The sequence below is a fragment of the Pithys albifrons genome, chromosome 16, assembly GCF_047495875.1.
Source record: "Pithys albifrons albifrons isolate INPA30051 chromosome 16, PitAlb_v1, whole genome shotgun sequence".
NCBI lineage: Eukaryota > Metazoa > Chordata > Aves > Passeriformes > Thamnophilidae > Pithys > Pithys albifrons.
Genome location: NC_092473.1, coordinates 3,201,163 through 3,216,152, shown reverse-complemented (window position 1 = coordinate 3,216,152; position 14,990 = coordinate 3,201,163).

Sequence of the window (14,990 nt, the reverse complement as noted above, 5' to 3'; positions counted from 1 at the left end):
CTCGCTGCTCATTAGTGTGTTACAGCAGGGGCTGTGAGATGCAGTGCTGGTGTAACTCAGGTCAGTCCCCAGCCTTGTGCAACAGAGGTGGTTGTGCCCAAAAGTGTGACCCCAAACTCCTGCCCCAGCAGGTGGGACTGGGCCACACAGCTCACTAACTAACCCCTGGATTACAGCAGCGTTTCTGTTCAAAGCTGGTGACTTTTAAGTCTTTTATTTTATAAAAATGTAGTCACAGTGGAAGCTGAAGCCTTTGCTGCTGTCTGGCAAGAAGGGACTGCAAAGCATTCACCACAATTACAGGCTCATGATCAGCACAGTGTCTCTGGTGGTGTCTGGAAGCCTCATGCTCCTGCAGTGGCTTTCTGGGTGGATCAAAAGCAGCTTCTCACTCTCTCCCCTCAGCTCTGAGGGGAGGGACAAGCACAGAGCTTGCAGGCTGGACCTTGGGTGAGCTATATCTCTGGATCATTCCTTGGTCCCCAAAAGACTTCTCCTTAACCATGTCTTGGACTGAGACCTGTTCCCTCTCTCTGGCTCATCAGGGCAAGTGCAGTGCTCCATTTGTGAGCCACAGGACTGAGGAGAGAGTAACTGGGCCTGTAGAGCAGTGTGTGGCTGGTTCCCTCTGCCCTGGAATGGAGTAGGACCACAGGGGAATGGAGATTCACAGTGCCTTAAAGATTTGGGGGGAGGTGGTGCAGAGGTGTCTGGGTGAGCACAGAGCCTCTGCAGGGCTGTGCTGGCCTTGGACTGAGGGACAGGGAGTGGGCTGGGAACCCTCACAAGGGTATTTGAGCACCCAGGGGAGCGTGGCACAGCCCCTGACTGCTGGGGCTGGCTGGTTGGGGCTGCCAGGGCAGGGCTGTGCTGTCTCTGCAGGGGTGCAGGAGGGACAGGTTGGGTGGCAAAAGCTTTTTCCAGCCTGCCTGTGTGTCCCGGCTCCAGCAAGTCCAGGTTCTCAAGAGCAAACTGGCACAGAAGGTCACATTTGCCTAATTAATGATTGTGCAGCTAGGCCAGCACAAAGACATTTGCTTATCTTCTCTCTCTGCTGCAACTGAGCTGAGTGGGAAGCTGCTGCCCAGCTCCTCCGGGACCCTGACACTCTGCCCTCGTTAGAGATAATTAGCTGGGACAAGCTCCTTGTTTGACAGCTCTGCTCATCATTAGGGCCGGCGCAGCTCATGCATTTTAATGCAGCTCCCAGCACAGCTCCAGAGCTCAGCTCTGCCCTGGCCCCTCCACGGCTCTGCTGGAACGTGCCGGCACAGCCATGGCCCCTGAGCTGGGCTGGTGCCAGCCAGGGCCCTGCTCTCAGCCCTCTGGGGGTGCCCCACAGCGGGGAGGGGGCTGCTTGGGGTGCCTGAGGGGACAATTGGGAGCTGCTGCTCTGTACCAGGGGTAGGAGGAGGGTTTAGTTCTGTAGAATGGAGCTCTGGCTGTGCCCTCTCTGCCTGCACAGTTGGTACTGCCTGTCGTTGGCCCTGTTCTTGGTGCTGCTTGTGCAGGATCTGCTACTTCAGGGAAGTTTGGTGGGTGGGGAGGGAGGGAGGGAGGGGTATCAGGAGCTTTTGGCCACACCTGGGGGAGAGCTCCCATCACTGGGTATAAGGGGTGCTAGTGGTGGCACTGCAAGAGTACAATGGGAGCTTCTCTGTGGGAAGTGGGATGTGGAGAATCCTGACTCCTGAGATGGAGCCCTCTGTTCTCTCATCCTGCCATTGCTGAGAAACCTCCTTGCTGTTTTCCTTACACACATGCTGGATGTGGCCAGGAGATCCCCCCCACAAGGACATACTCTCATGGAGTGCTCTGCTGCTTTGAGGAAAACTGGAAGCTGTGGACCAGGAGTGCTGCAGCCTCAGAGGAGACAGAGCTGGAGCACACAGGGCTGGCTGCTGGACATAGGACCAAATGCCTCAGGGTGGGGAGGGAGCCCCTGTGCAGCCTTTGGGGTAGTTTGGGCTGTGACACCCTGGCCAGGTTACCTTGAGGAGGGGGAGGAGTAGCTCAGGGCCCTGTATTAGACCTGTCCGGGTTTTACAGCTGCTCATCTGCAGCACTGACTGCAGGTGGAGAGTTTGGTTCTGCCTGGGGGTCAGCGTGTTTTCCTGTCTAGGTGGGCTTAGTCTGGCAGGTCCCTGCACTTCCCTGACAAGGGGGAGCAGAGGAGCAGGAAGCACAGATCCCACAAACCCATGGGTGCAAGTTGGGTGCTGTCAGCTTGAGGTTGAAAATCCCCAGGACAGGGGAAGGGCCTGGCTGCCAAGCACAGCTCAGACCTGAGCACTGCCTCAGGTCTCCTCAAGGTCACCAGCCTCCTGCTCCTGGCCCAAGGCCAGGCATGGGAATGCTGGAGGATCCTGAGGATCCCAGGCCCTGCTGCAGAGTGTGCTGCAAATACCAACCCCGGGCTGGGAGCAGAGCCAGCAGCTGGCAGGGACGTGACAGCCACCAACAAACTGCCAGAGCACCCTGCCCAGGTCACCTTGGGTTTGGCAGCTTAAGACAAGGCTGGGATAGCAGTGCTTGGAAGGGGGAATGGGGAAAATTATCTCCTTGAGACAGCAATGGAAGGAAGGCAAGGGACAGGCTGGGAATGCACTGGGAATGTGCTGGTATGAACCACCTGCACTGGGAAGGTGGGAGGTCGATCTAAAACTGAGGGATTCCTGTTTAGTTCATTCTCAGGTGACAAAATCATGCCATTCTCTGTAACAGTCCCTGCAAGCCACAAATACAAAATTGCCTCTTGGAACGTGATATTTGGTCCCATGTGCTGGCTGTGGAGGGGACTTGGTATGAAATCATCCCCCAACCAAATACTGCAAAATAAAGCAGAGAAAAAGGTTAACTGGGGAAAGTACCCAAACTGTAAAGGCCTTGAGTGGGATGGCTGGACTAACCCTGCTGTTTGGCAGTGGCAGGACACGTGTACTGCACAGTTCTGAATGCCAGTCAGTGTTAGCTGGTATCTTAAATCATTTCAATGATTTAATCAATCAGCAAAGATTTGAATCTTGTCTGTCTCACTCATGATTCCCAGCAAGTCTTGGATCCAAAAACCAGCTTGAGGTTAAGGCTGTGTTTCTCAACTTCCTTGCACATTCATGAATTAAACACCATTTTCCTTGTAAATTCACAACAAACTCCTCTGTACCCAAAGAGGAATTTTGGGGGAGTATTAGCAAAAGCATCATGTCCCTGCTGCTCTCATAGGTGAGCCTGTCTTTTCCAGGCTTGAGGCTTTTGGTTTGATGTTGCCATTGCAAAAGGATGTGACTTTGAGGAATGCTGTGGATCATCCCAAACCTGGTGTCAGCACAGGTCAAAATGTAGCCTGAAGTCATTCCCCATCCTGTGGCATTTATTAAGAACAGATGAGAGTTAGGAACTCACCTGGGCAATTTCAGCAAGTTTTTAGACCGACAGGGCTCAGTCCCTGCCAGACAGCTGGACTGGGATGCTGGGGCTGTTGGGGCTGGGGGTATGTGCTGTGCTCACTCCTTGGGATTTGCTCTGCAATGGATAAACATTCTGGTGGCTCTGCTGGTGTGTAACAGTTGTGACAAATCATTCTGGATTTTTGGGATCAAGATGGAGCCAGGATCGTTGCAGAGGGAAGGGCAGGAGGGCACAGGTAGCAACGTGGGAAACAGTGATTGCCGTAAGGAAAAGCTTCCCCAGGAGGGTGGTGCAGTCCTGAGACAGGGCCTGGAGAGGCACTGGCACCTTTGTCCTTGGAGTCTTTGAGAAGGACAGGGGCAGATCCTGACCCCCTGGAGCCTTTCAGCCAGCCCTGCTCAGAGCAGGAGCCTGGGCTGAGACCTCCAGAGGTCCTCCCAACCTCACTGTTCTGTGCTGCAGCTTCTGTGCGGCACTTCCTCCCTGCACAGCAGCCACCAGCTTGAGGAGGGGATAAGTAACGATCTGAGGAAAACCAGCCCCCAAGTGCTGGCTGGAGGGGAAGGGCCATGTCTGAGCAGGGGGAGAGGGAGTCCAGTAGCTCTGCTGTCACCCCCCTGCCTGAAGCTCCTTCTGCAGCCACAGGCAGTGCTCTCTCTTCTCCCACGCACCCAGGGAATTGTCTCATGGGCCAAGCCATCACCTCCAGCAGTGGCTGTGGGTAGGGATGGCAGGATGGAGCCCTTGGCTGTGCCCTGGATCACCTGGAGCCCAGCAAAGTGCAGCAGCAACAACCCAGCACTGTGTGAGCACCCCTGGGCTGCCCTGGGGCCGTGCCCAGCAGATGGTGACCGCTGGCTTTCCAGGTCCTGCTGGTTCCTGACATGCTGCTCATCCTGGCCAGCTGTCCCAGCCCTGGAGGGGATGAGGCAGGAGGTGGCACAGCCAATTGTGTCATGGCACAGCTGGTGGCCGGACAGTGGCCAGTTACAGAGCAGGACATGTGGCTTAGAGGGCAGCCAGGTGAGACCAGCCTGCAGCCAGAAACATTCTGATGGAGCCTGGGGAGAGAGGAGGAGAGACAGAGGTGGAGAGGGACGCAGGAGCTCAGTTTTTATGGTAAGGAGTCATAAGGAAGAAAAAAACTACTAATAAAATCTATATGCAAAGTAATTGTCTAAAACATCTCCCCAACCTGTTCCTGCTGTGACCTCTCCTGCAGCCATGTGTGAAGCTGCACTGGGGACTCCAGACCAGGGGAGCTGGCCACATGGAGCATGGATGGATGTGTGGAGTCACCTCCTCCCCCAGCTCCTGCTGCACACCGTGGGCTCAGGGTGCTCCTTGGCTGCAGGAGGAAGGGCTGGGGGTGCAAGACCAGCCATGTCAGCCCCAGACTGGCCACAGGGGCCTTTGCCTGGCCAGCCTCTGTTCTGTGCATCCACTGCAGGCGTTTTCCAGGCAGCCATCGCCATGGTAACGCTGGAAATGGTGCTGGTTCAGGTCAGTCAGAGCGCTCCCAAACACAGAAAATGGCATTTCTGAGGCAGGAGCAGGGCTGGGGGGGCCCAGGGATGGGGCTGCCCGGAGAAGGTCCTTGCACGCTGGTGGTCTCTGGAATGTGCCCCCAGGCCAGAGTGAAAGGTGGTGGAGGGAGCACGTGGGACAGGAGATGGCAGGGAGAGGGGAGCAGCACAGAGGGGGCTTCTCCAGCAGCCCTCTGGACATGGATGGAGATGGGATGGGCAGAGCTCATCCCTGGGATGACTTGGGGGTCTGAGGGCTAGGGCAGGCATTTCATGGAGCTGCATCCTCACCCCATGTGTCAGAGCCATCCAGCACCGTGCTGATGTTTCCCAGCCATCACTGGATTATTCATCCATGTAAGCAGCAGTCTGGTCCATGTTGGGAGGACAGCTCAGCTCCCTGCTGTACAGCCAGGCTGGTTTTTAACCTGCGTGCCTTTATAAGGGCTGGATTGTGCTGTTTAACCCTCCAGACGGTCCTGTAAGGTGCTTTTGAGCTCCTCCTGGCCAGCTCTCATACTGCCCAGAGCAACCAGAGATGCTCAGCAAACCCAGCCACCTGCCATTTCCCAGCTGTTCTGGAGCCCTTGGGCCTGCCCTGCCCTTCCCACCACTGTGTGAGACGGTCAAAAACTACACGATCCCAGCATGGGGAACAAAACTGGAATACTTTATTGAACACTTGACCACTTTTTAAGGTTTCAGGGAGACACATGCTAATAGGTAGGAAGGGTTATGGTAATTTCAGGAATTTATGGAGGGAAGACAGCAGGGGATTACAACACAATCTGATAACATTCTTTCTAGACTCTTTTCTTATGTTAAGGTAGGAGACAGCTTATCTTCAAGTTGAGCATTACCAAGCCTCCTCTGTTCTTGGTGATGGAATTTCTCTCAGCCTTTGTTGACCAAGGCTTGCTGTTTTAAGATTTCTAGCTCTTTTTGCTGTAAGCTGGATTTCAGATTCCCACAATTCCGGCTTTTTTATTTTATTGTTGCAAAGCAAAACTTAAGAAACACTGTAGTTAATTATTTGCTGGACACAGGAAAACAGCCAAGGAACACAAGGAACAAAACAGCAAGGGACAAAATTTTGAATGATATTACTATAAGCAATTTTTTAAAGCAAAGGTTCATATTTAGCATTTTTTGGAAAAGTTTAGTTGAAGCTACATATTTCTGCAAATGAATGGTTTTTATTAGTTCAGGGTTTTGTATGTTTTGACTTTTTTCTGGGGGTGAATGGAGTATTGGTTATGTATTATGTAAGGTGTGTTACAATTTCACAAGTTCATACACTCATACTTTTCACACATACTTTCATACATTCAGGGCTGGCCCACATTCACACTTTTGTACACACACACAGATTTTTGGAATGTTAGTTTGCTGTGTTTGAGTATTTGCACTTTTGTTTCTTATTATTTTCAGTGTAGCTCCACTTTTCTTTGGTCTCTGGATTGCTGTTTTGATGGGAAAACAACTTTAACAGAAATTTTATAAAACATAACTACATCTTTTTTCTCATGTTCAAGATTCAAAAAATACATAACTTTTTCATAAACATTCTTATAGATTTGAGGTAACTCTTGATCCCCCTTTTTTTTCCTTTTTTCTTTTTGGCAAATGGGACAGACATCATTTGATATTTGCTGATTTTAGACATAAAACCAGCTTGGCATGGTTATTGCAACTTAATAGAAATTATTACAGACATAGTAACATGTATTGAAGTAGTTCATAGAATAATAAACAACAGAAAAGGAAAGCTTGAGGCAATTTTAAAAAGACAGTATTTTAGATATATACTTATTAATGAAAAGCAATTTAAAATTTTTAAAATTTACAAAATTCAAATGCTTTTTTAATGTTTTTTAACTTGGGAAGCATTTTGTTGTCTTTGTTATTATAGGCACAAAAAACTAAAGTAAAATTGAAAAAGGAAAAAATGGACATTAGATTTAGAAAAAAGGAACAAAACAGAACAAAAAGACATTTAGGAATTGAAGGAAACTACTTTGTGTTGCTAGTTTTAAAAATGCATTTTTTCTTAACAAATGCTGTTATAAGAGGTTGTAGTAAAGAATGCAAAGCTGAAAGTTTTTGCTTAAGTATTTTACATTTTATGTAGAAGCTTGCTGTTAAACAACTGGAGACATTACTAGATGTTAAAGGATAATTAGTATAAAGACTTACTGAGAAAAATTTTTGTTTAAGCAAGTAGAAAAAATATTTTTCAGTTATGTAGAAATCAAAAAGATTTGTGAAACAAAGCAACTGTGATACTTTTAGTAAAAATTAACTTGAGCTTTGCTGAATTAGTATGCAAGATTACAAGAGAAACAGAGTGGCAGAAGCTTGTGGCTTCTTTAAACACAGAAGAGACAGATTAAGGTGTTGATTTTATCACTGTCTCTTTGAGGCTAAAAAGGGATTTTGGAAACTTCCCTTCTCTCTTACCATGTGGCTGTTAGGGAAGACAAAGGAAACAAGATTTTATGAGTTAAAATTTAGGAGAACTACATGAAAATGGCACAAATATACTTAATAGAGATAGATGATAGGGTTTGCATTTATACATTTAAAAACACAATTTAAATAAACTTACTACTACTTTGGTAATGCAATGAACATTAAATTAAGAAAGAAAAACAAACAACATTGCGCTTAGAAAAAGAATTAATTTTGGGGAATTAGAAGAGAAAGTTTGCAGTTTTGTCTCGGTTTTTCTTCTTAGATTAATTGCTAAGGAGATAAAAACTTTGGTTATTATTTGCATCAGTGATTTTTAAGCTTAGGCATTAGGTTTGAGGTACTTATTAAAATAAAGCAAATAAACAGAAGAAAAAAGCATAAACAGTGTTTTAAACTGATAAACACTAAAAATGTTTTAGTTAGTGAGACAGAAAGTTATTTTTTCCTTTTTTTGGTCAGTTTTTTGTGTTCCGGAGAGCAGCGTGTACCATGCCGGCACTGCGGCTGTCGGGCGGGGGTTGGGTGTTGATTTCCGGCTCATTCAGGAGCTGCGGCGCTTTCAGGGTCCTAGTGCTCATCGGAAACTCTGCGGGGAGGGCGCTCAGGTGTTTTTGGAAGTTTTTCTTTCTGCTTTTGCGGTTTTTTTGCTACTTTGAGTGTCTTTGGCTGGTTACGAGTTAGTGAGAAGGAGACGGCAGGCGTTCTTTCGCTCGGGGCTGGCTTTAGGGCTACAACTCTGGCTGACGTGGGGTCGGGCTGTCCCGCGCTGGAAGGAGCGGTTTGCGCATGGTGCTTTACAGGCTCGCTGTGCGAACAGCGGGCGGGGATCGCTCCTGCTGGCTGCTTTTGCTGCCTTTTTTGCAAGGCTCCTCCACTCATCTTCAAACAAGGCAAATTGCACTGTGCTCAGAGTCATTCTTGCAATTGAGGAGCAGTCATGAGGAGTCAGAACAAAGCTATTAAACAAATTGTCCAAAACTCCCATAGTAAAGGGTGCCGACAAGCTATAATCAATTGCTGACTTTCTTAAGTCTTTTATCAGTGGGTAAGGGACTGGTTCCCAATACGCGGGCTGTCTTGGATGCATAAACACTGGGAAGGCTCTTAATACCCCAGAATTTTGGACAGGTGGAGCATCTTGCCTTAGGCACTCTTGCCTGAGCATGGGGTTTGGAGGGTACAATATTGGGTCCTCGGTCAGGTTACGTGGACCAGGGTCCCAGGGATTTTCATTGGGGTTAGGACCCACTGCGGCAGCGAGGCTTCCTCTGGCAGCCGAATAGCAAGGGTTCGTTTCAGTGCGAGGCGGTGGCAGTAGCGCTGGGCGGTCCAGCTTATTGCTGGTATTCTGTCTCCACTGCTGCGAGGCAGGCAACGATTCGCTAAGTGGCTGCATGGCTGGGAAAATGGGCTTCTCCTCCTCAGCAACAGGCGGAGGTGTGCGAGCACCTGGTGTTTCCGCATCTGTGTCGCTGGTTTCAGGGAGCTGCGATTTTTTAGCAGTATGGGCTTTTACAGTTTCAAAAACAACACGCCAAGGGTGTAAGACCTTTGCAGCTTTGTCATCGCCCATAGTGGCCGCTTCCCAAAGGAGAGCGCCAATATTATCCCACTTAGCATCATCAAAACTGTTCGTTGAATTTAAATCAGGCACGTTAGCCTGAGCCCAGAGCAGTAAGTTCTGTAAAGATTGTTCATTAATATTTGAGCCGTGTAGGTTAATTTTCATAATCGAGTATACATGTTTCTGCTCTGAAGATAGATTTCCCCCCATTTTTCTTATTATCCCTGAAGCTCTTTTAAGCTTCCGTTCGTGGTCGCTCACCTGCGCAAATCCTTGCAGGGACTTAGTTCCGGAACCCTTTCGAAGTTGGACCACGCCCCGTCCTCGGAGCGGAGGCGCCGCTTCTCCTGCTACTGCCAACGGGCTCTGGACGGCTAGCTTCCAAATATTGGGAGCCGAGACTTCAAGCCCCACGTTGGGCGCCATTTGAGACGGTCAAAAACTACACGATCCCAGCATGGGGAACAAAACTGGAATACTTTATTGAACACTTGACCACTTTTTAAGGTTTCAGGGAGACACATGCTAATATGTAGGAAGGGTTATGGTAATTTCAGGAATTTATGGAGGGAAGACAGCAGGGGATTACAACACAATCTGATAACATTCTTTCTAGACTCTTTTCTTATGTTAAGGTAGGAGACAGCTTATCTTCAAGTTGAGCATTACCAAGCCTCCTCTGTTCTTGGTGATGGAATTTCTCTCAGCCTTTGTTGACCAAGGCTTGCTGTTTTAAGATTTCTAGCTCTTTTTGCTGTAAGCTGGATTTCAGATTCCCACAACTGTGGGTACCCACTTTGTATTTATTCCCATGAAGACTTGCTCACACATTCCAAGGCACTTTAATTTCCTTGACAGCCCTTAATATGGACCCCTCCTGCACATGTTGGGAGACCCAGGTGGGTTTTCCCAGCTGGGTCTCACCTGCCCAGCAGGATGTGGGGTGACTCTGCACCCATAGCCCCTCAATATCTGTGTGTCCACTTGCTTAATTCCTTAGGATCTGTCCCTCCAAGTCTGAGACCAGTCGAGGACCTGAGTTTGATTAAATCCTCCTCCTAAAAGCCATGCATGGATTTGGAAGGTTTCAAGGGGTGGAAGGTCTTTACTCCTAACTTTAAGCTGGCCTTGCTTCAGCTTTGAGAGTGGAGCCTTGTCACACTCTGCTCCCAGTGCAAGTCTGCACCATACTGGGATTTTCTCCTCTTTCTCACAATGTAACCTCTCAGCCTTCAAGACTCTGAGCTTCAAGTCTTGCTGTAAGACTTTTCCTCTAGAAATCATACTCTTTTACAGCAGTTCTCTACCACAATTTAAAGTGTGGGACTTGTGTGCCAGGACCAAAAACTGGGGAAAATCTCCTTAGATGCAGGCACTGGGATAGCAGGTTTCCACCCAGCCAGGTCATCCCTGGATGTGCAGATCCAGGAGTGCTGTGGTGGAAACTCACCTGTACCCAGCCCAAGCTGAGCTCCCCTCTCCTCTATGAACGCTGTGTCACCTGTTACTGGTTTTCCCTTGTTTTCTGCATGATACACTGTGGAAAAAGGTGAATTAAGGCCTTTGCAGTGCCCTGGGAGAGTGCTTTTGCTTGGGGAGCTCATGGAGCTGCTCTCTGCAAGAGGGAGCAGGCAGTGGGTCCCTTGTGGAGGGACCAGGAGGTCCTGGGTGTGAGGAGGGGACAGCAGTGGAGGAGGGAGAGGGTGCAGAGTAACAGGACCTTGGCATGGGAGCTGGGCAGATGGTTCATGTGGCTAAAGCTGTGCAGGCTGTGGCTAAAGCTGTGCAGGCTCGGAGCAGCTGAGCCGGGGAGTTGCCATGGGAACAGCTGGAGGATGCTCGGAGGGCTCTGCCGCCATGGGCGGGCCCTGGTCCCAGCCCCAAGCACAGGTGAAGCTCCCCTTGCTGGGAGCCTGCAGGTACCTGGGGAGGTACCAGCTTGTGGAAAGGGGGCAATGCCCATTTAGCCAAGCCCCAGAGCACTTCACAGAGGAGCTGCCTTTGAAAGAGAGAGAAAGCGCAAGCAGGAGAGCGGCCTTAGGCAGGGCCAGAGCACAGCCAGGCAGTGCCTCAGGCTGTGCTGGGAGTCCTGTCCCTGATTCCCAAATCTGCCCCTTGCCTGGCAGAGCCTGGAGCAGACAGCTCCTGGCCCAGAGCACAGCAGGGGCTGTGGCACCGTCCCTGGTGTTGCTGTGACACTGTCCCTGGTGCAGCTGTGACACTGTCGCTGGTGTGGCTGTGGCACTGTCCCTGGTGTGACACTGTCCCTGGTGTGACACTGTCCCTGGTGCAGCTGTGACACGGTCCCTGGTGTAGCTGTGACACTGTCCCTGGTGTGGCTGTGGCACTGTCCCTGGTGTGGCTGTGACACTGTCGCTGGTGTGGCTGTGACACTGTCACTGGTGTGGCTGTGGCACTGTCCCTGGTGTGGCACTGTCCCTGGTGTGGCACTGTCCCTGATGTGACTGCGGCACTGTTCCTGGTGTGGCACTGTCCCTGGTGTGGCACTATCCCTGGTGTGGCACTGTCCCTGGTGTGGCCGCGGCACTGTCCCTGATGTGGCACTGTCCCTGATGTGGCACTGTCCCTGGTGTGGCACTGTCCCTGGTATGGCACTGTCCCTGGTTTGGCACTGTCCCTGGTTTGGCACTGTCCCTGGTGTGGCACTGTCCCTGGTTTGGCACTGTCCCTGGTGTGGCTGCGGCACTGTCCCTGGTGTGGCACTGTCCCTGGTATGGCACTGTCCCTGGTTTGGCACTGTCCCTGGTGTGGCTGCGGCACTGTCCCTGGTGTGGCACTGTCCCTGGTGTGGCACTGTCCCTGGTGTTGCTGTGTGGTGTGGCCCCACTGGCTGCTTCACTGCCCTGAAGTTACCTGAGTGCTGCAGTGCTCAGCTGGATCAGGGTTGGTATTTTTGTTTAAGCTGAGCCTTGCCAGCCAGCTGGGGCCAGCTGATGGCCTGAGCATGGGTGGCAAGAGCCCAGCTTTGGTGCCTCCCTTTGCCTGCCCAGGTGGGCTGTGTGCTCAGCCTCAGGACCAGCTGAGTCAGAAGCAGCTTCTTCAGCCACCAACCAGCCCCTTTCCCCAGGTGGCTCCGCCCCCTGGAAGCCTTTGGTGACCGCATTGTCACCAGCCCTTTGCACAGTTGTGGATATCAGTCATTGCTGCTGCCACCCTCCAAGCTGGCTGCTCTTAGGAGACAGACTGCCCTTAACAATCATCCCAGTTTCCCCCTGGGGGTATTGACTCAGGTGTCCTCAAAGGCTGTTCTCAGGAGCATCTCTGCCAACTCGCTGGTACAGCTGCCAGAGAAAGTGACCTGCCCTTTGTGGGCTATCCCTGGAAAATGTGAAAAGGAAATTTAATACCACATCTGACAGGCTCCAAACAGCCCTTTCTGGGAATTGGTAGGTAGGGCTGTCTGAGGATTAACTGGTTCACACATATCAGTTCCTCACCCAGAAACCCTGGAGATGCCTCCTAGCCCTGTGGCTCCTTCCTGTTCCCTTCTCAGCTGGGTTCATGTTGTCATTTGTGGTCACCTCTGTCTTCTCTCTGCTGCCCAGGATGGGAATCCTCCAGCACTCCTCTCTCAAAGCAAGGAGTTAGTTTTACTAACAACCCATAAAAAAGACGCATGAGTGGTTTGAGGTGGTTGGCTTGAAACCTCCTGCAGCTGCCCTGAAGGATTCCTCTCTCTTGATGGCTGTGAGAAGGGAATGAGAAGGTGACCTTGGTTTTCTTTCCCTCTAGCCCACCCTGCTCCTCTCTCACCTTGCTACCCATGAGCTGTCCATTTTCCCCAGATCTCTTCAGCCTTTAGATTCCCCCTCAGATTGTTTTTTCCCCATTTTCCTGGAATTACTGTTGGGTGCCAGTGATGACCAGTGGGAGCAGAAAAGCCTCATGGGTCCTGTGTGGGTGTTCCAGCTGGGCTGGGCTGTTTGCTGTTCTCTGGCTGCAACATCCACCCCTGGACCACGAGGGTGGAGCCAGGGCTCCATTCGCCCTGCAGGACCCACCCAGCCATGAGTGTGAACCCATGGCCACATCCCTGGGTCTGGTGTCAAGACCTGTGCATGTCACTCTGTCCACCACCATTAACATCCCCCAGAGTAACAAGAGGCTCCCTGCCTTGCAGACCCAGGTTGAGATGGCTTGTCATGAAGGCAACATGGCAGAGTAGGCCCCCCAGCAACCCAGGCTCCAGGGATGAGCATGGCCAGGGCCACGTTTCCCCATCCCAGCCAGCACAACCAGAAGGCTCCACAGAGCTGGGAAAGGATTGCCTGAGCCAGATGGTCAGTTCCTTGGCAGGAATCCCCATTCCTTGATTAGGAATCACTAATGGCAGCAGTGAGGAAGGAGGGAAGAGGCCATCCCGGCTCTTGGAATGAACCAGATCGAAGAAGTGGCTGGTAGGGTGTCATGTGTCCACTCCCAGTGCTGCTCCTTGGAGGAAGAGGATGATGGTGATGAGACGTGATGGTGTGGGAAAGCCCCAGCATCGAGGCATTGTGCAGTGGGAGCGATGGGAAAGGTTGGCCAAGGGAGGCACCACTTTCTGCAACAGCCTTCAAAGAGTTTCCGTAAGTGTTGCTGCTCTTCAGGGCTTTCTCTTCCAAGCAAAAAAAAAAAGTAGGGAAAAGAGAAGATGAGGAAGAGCAATCACTGGGTGTGGGATGAAAGCGGCCTGTCTTGACTATTTACCCAGCAATTATAAGTAAATCGGTGGTGCCTAACGGGGCCGGTTGCCATAGTGACGATGGGATGGAAGGACCAGCATTTGGTCCTGGCTGCAGCCAATCAGGCTGGGAAGCCCAAGCTGCAATATAAAGTAAAGATTCCCATCTTCCAGCCACGCACTTGCCAAGAAAGGGAAATAGGTTCAAGAGTCTGGGGAAAAAAAGTGCTGCGGCCGGCGGCAAGCAGGGCGGCTGCTCCCGTCATGGCGGACTGCGAACGCCCGGGCAGGTGAGAATCCCAACTCTCCCCATCTCCCGCTCATTGTTCTCCGCGCCGCGGTCCCTCCGCCGCCCCACCCCACTCACGCCACCACCCCGACCCCCTCGCCCCGACACCCACAATGGAACCCCCCTTCGGGCGGGAGACAAAGACAGGCGGGTGCAGAAAGGCTCCACCATTCTCCCCAAATTGCCATCGTAGGCCTTTCAAATCAAATTTCGCAAAGCAGCTTCATCAAAGGCCCCCGGCTGAGAGGCACGAGCCCCATATTGCTGCCCCCCCGGCAGGTCTGGGGTGGTGGGGTGGTGATCCCATACAAAGTCGGCACCGCTCCAGAAGTGTCTTTGCAAAAAAAAAAAAAAAAAAAAAAAAGAAAAAAGAGGGGGGAAAGAAAAAAGGAGGGGGATATGGAGATGAAAAACGCAAGCGAGAAAGAGCGGCGCCTAAATTGCTCGTAGTCTCCCCATCTCATTACTGGCGACTTCTGAGGACGGGTATTTCCAAAGGCTGCGATGAAAGACTTATGAATGGAGCCCCCCTGGATGAGATCAAAGCCTGAGGCCGGGACGCCGGGGTGTGCCGGAGGAGGGGGTGAGCCACGGCAGCTCCGCAGGATGCTGGGGGGAGCCTTCCTCCCCTGCTGCCACTGCCCTCCATGTTTCCCGTGTCGCTGCCGCCGCCGCCTGACCCATCTTGCAATGGAGACCACGGACAGCGGCAAGATCCCAACGGCTGGAAGCGAGACGAGCAAACTCTGTTGGCTCACAGTTCGGCAACTCTCCCAAAATTCATGGTTAATAAAGGAGCTTATTCCGTCTGGGACCTCTCCAGGCACCTCGAATTGCAGATGAGCGTGTGGCTTCCCCATCACTTGAGCCCACTCCTTGGGTCTCCTCTCTCCCACACCGTGGCATCGCCAGCCTGGTGAGCCACCAGCAGAAGGGCCGAAGACAAAGGCGGGAGGACAGAACTTGTGCCACTTTCCCTTCCTGCTGCCTCCCTTCAAACATGGGCTGTTTTCTTCTGCTCAGCGACAAATTCGGCTCCGGGCA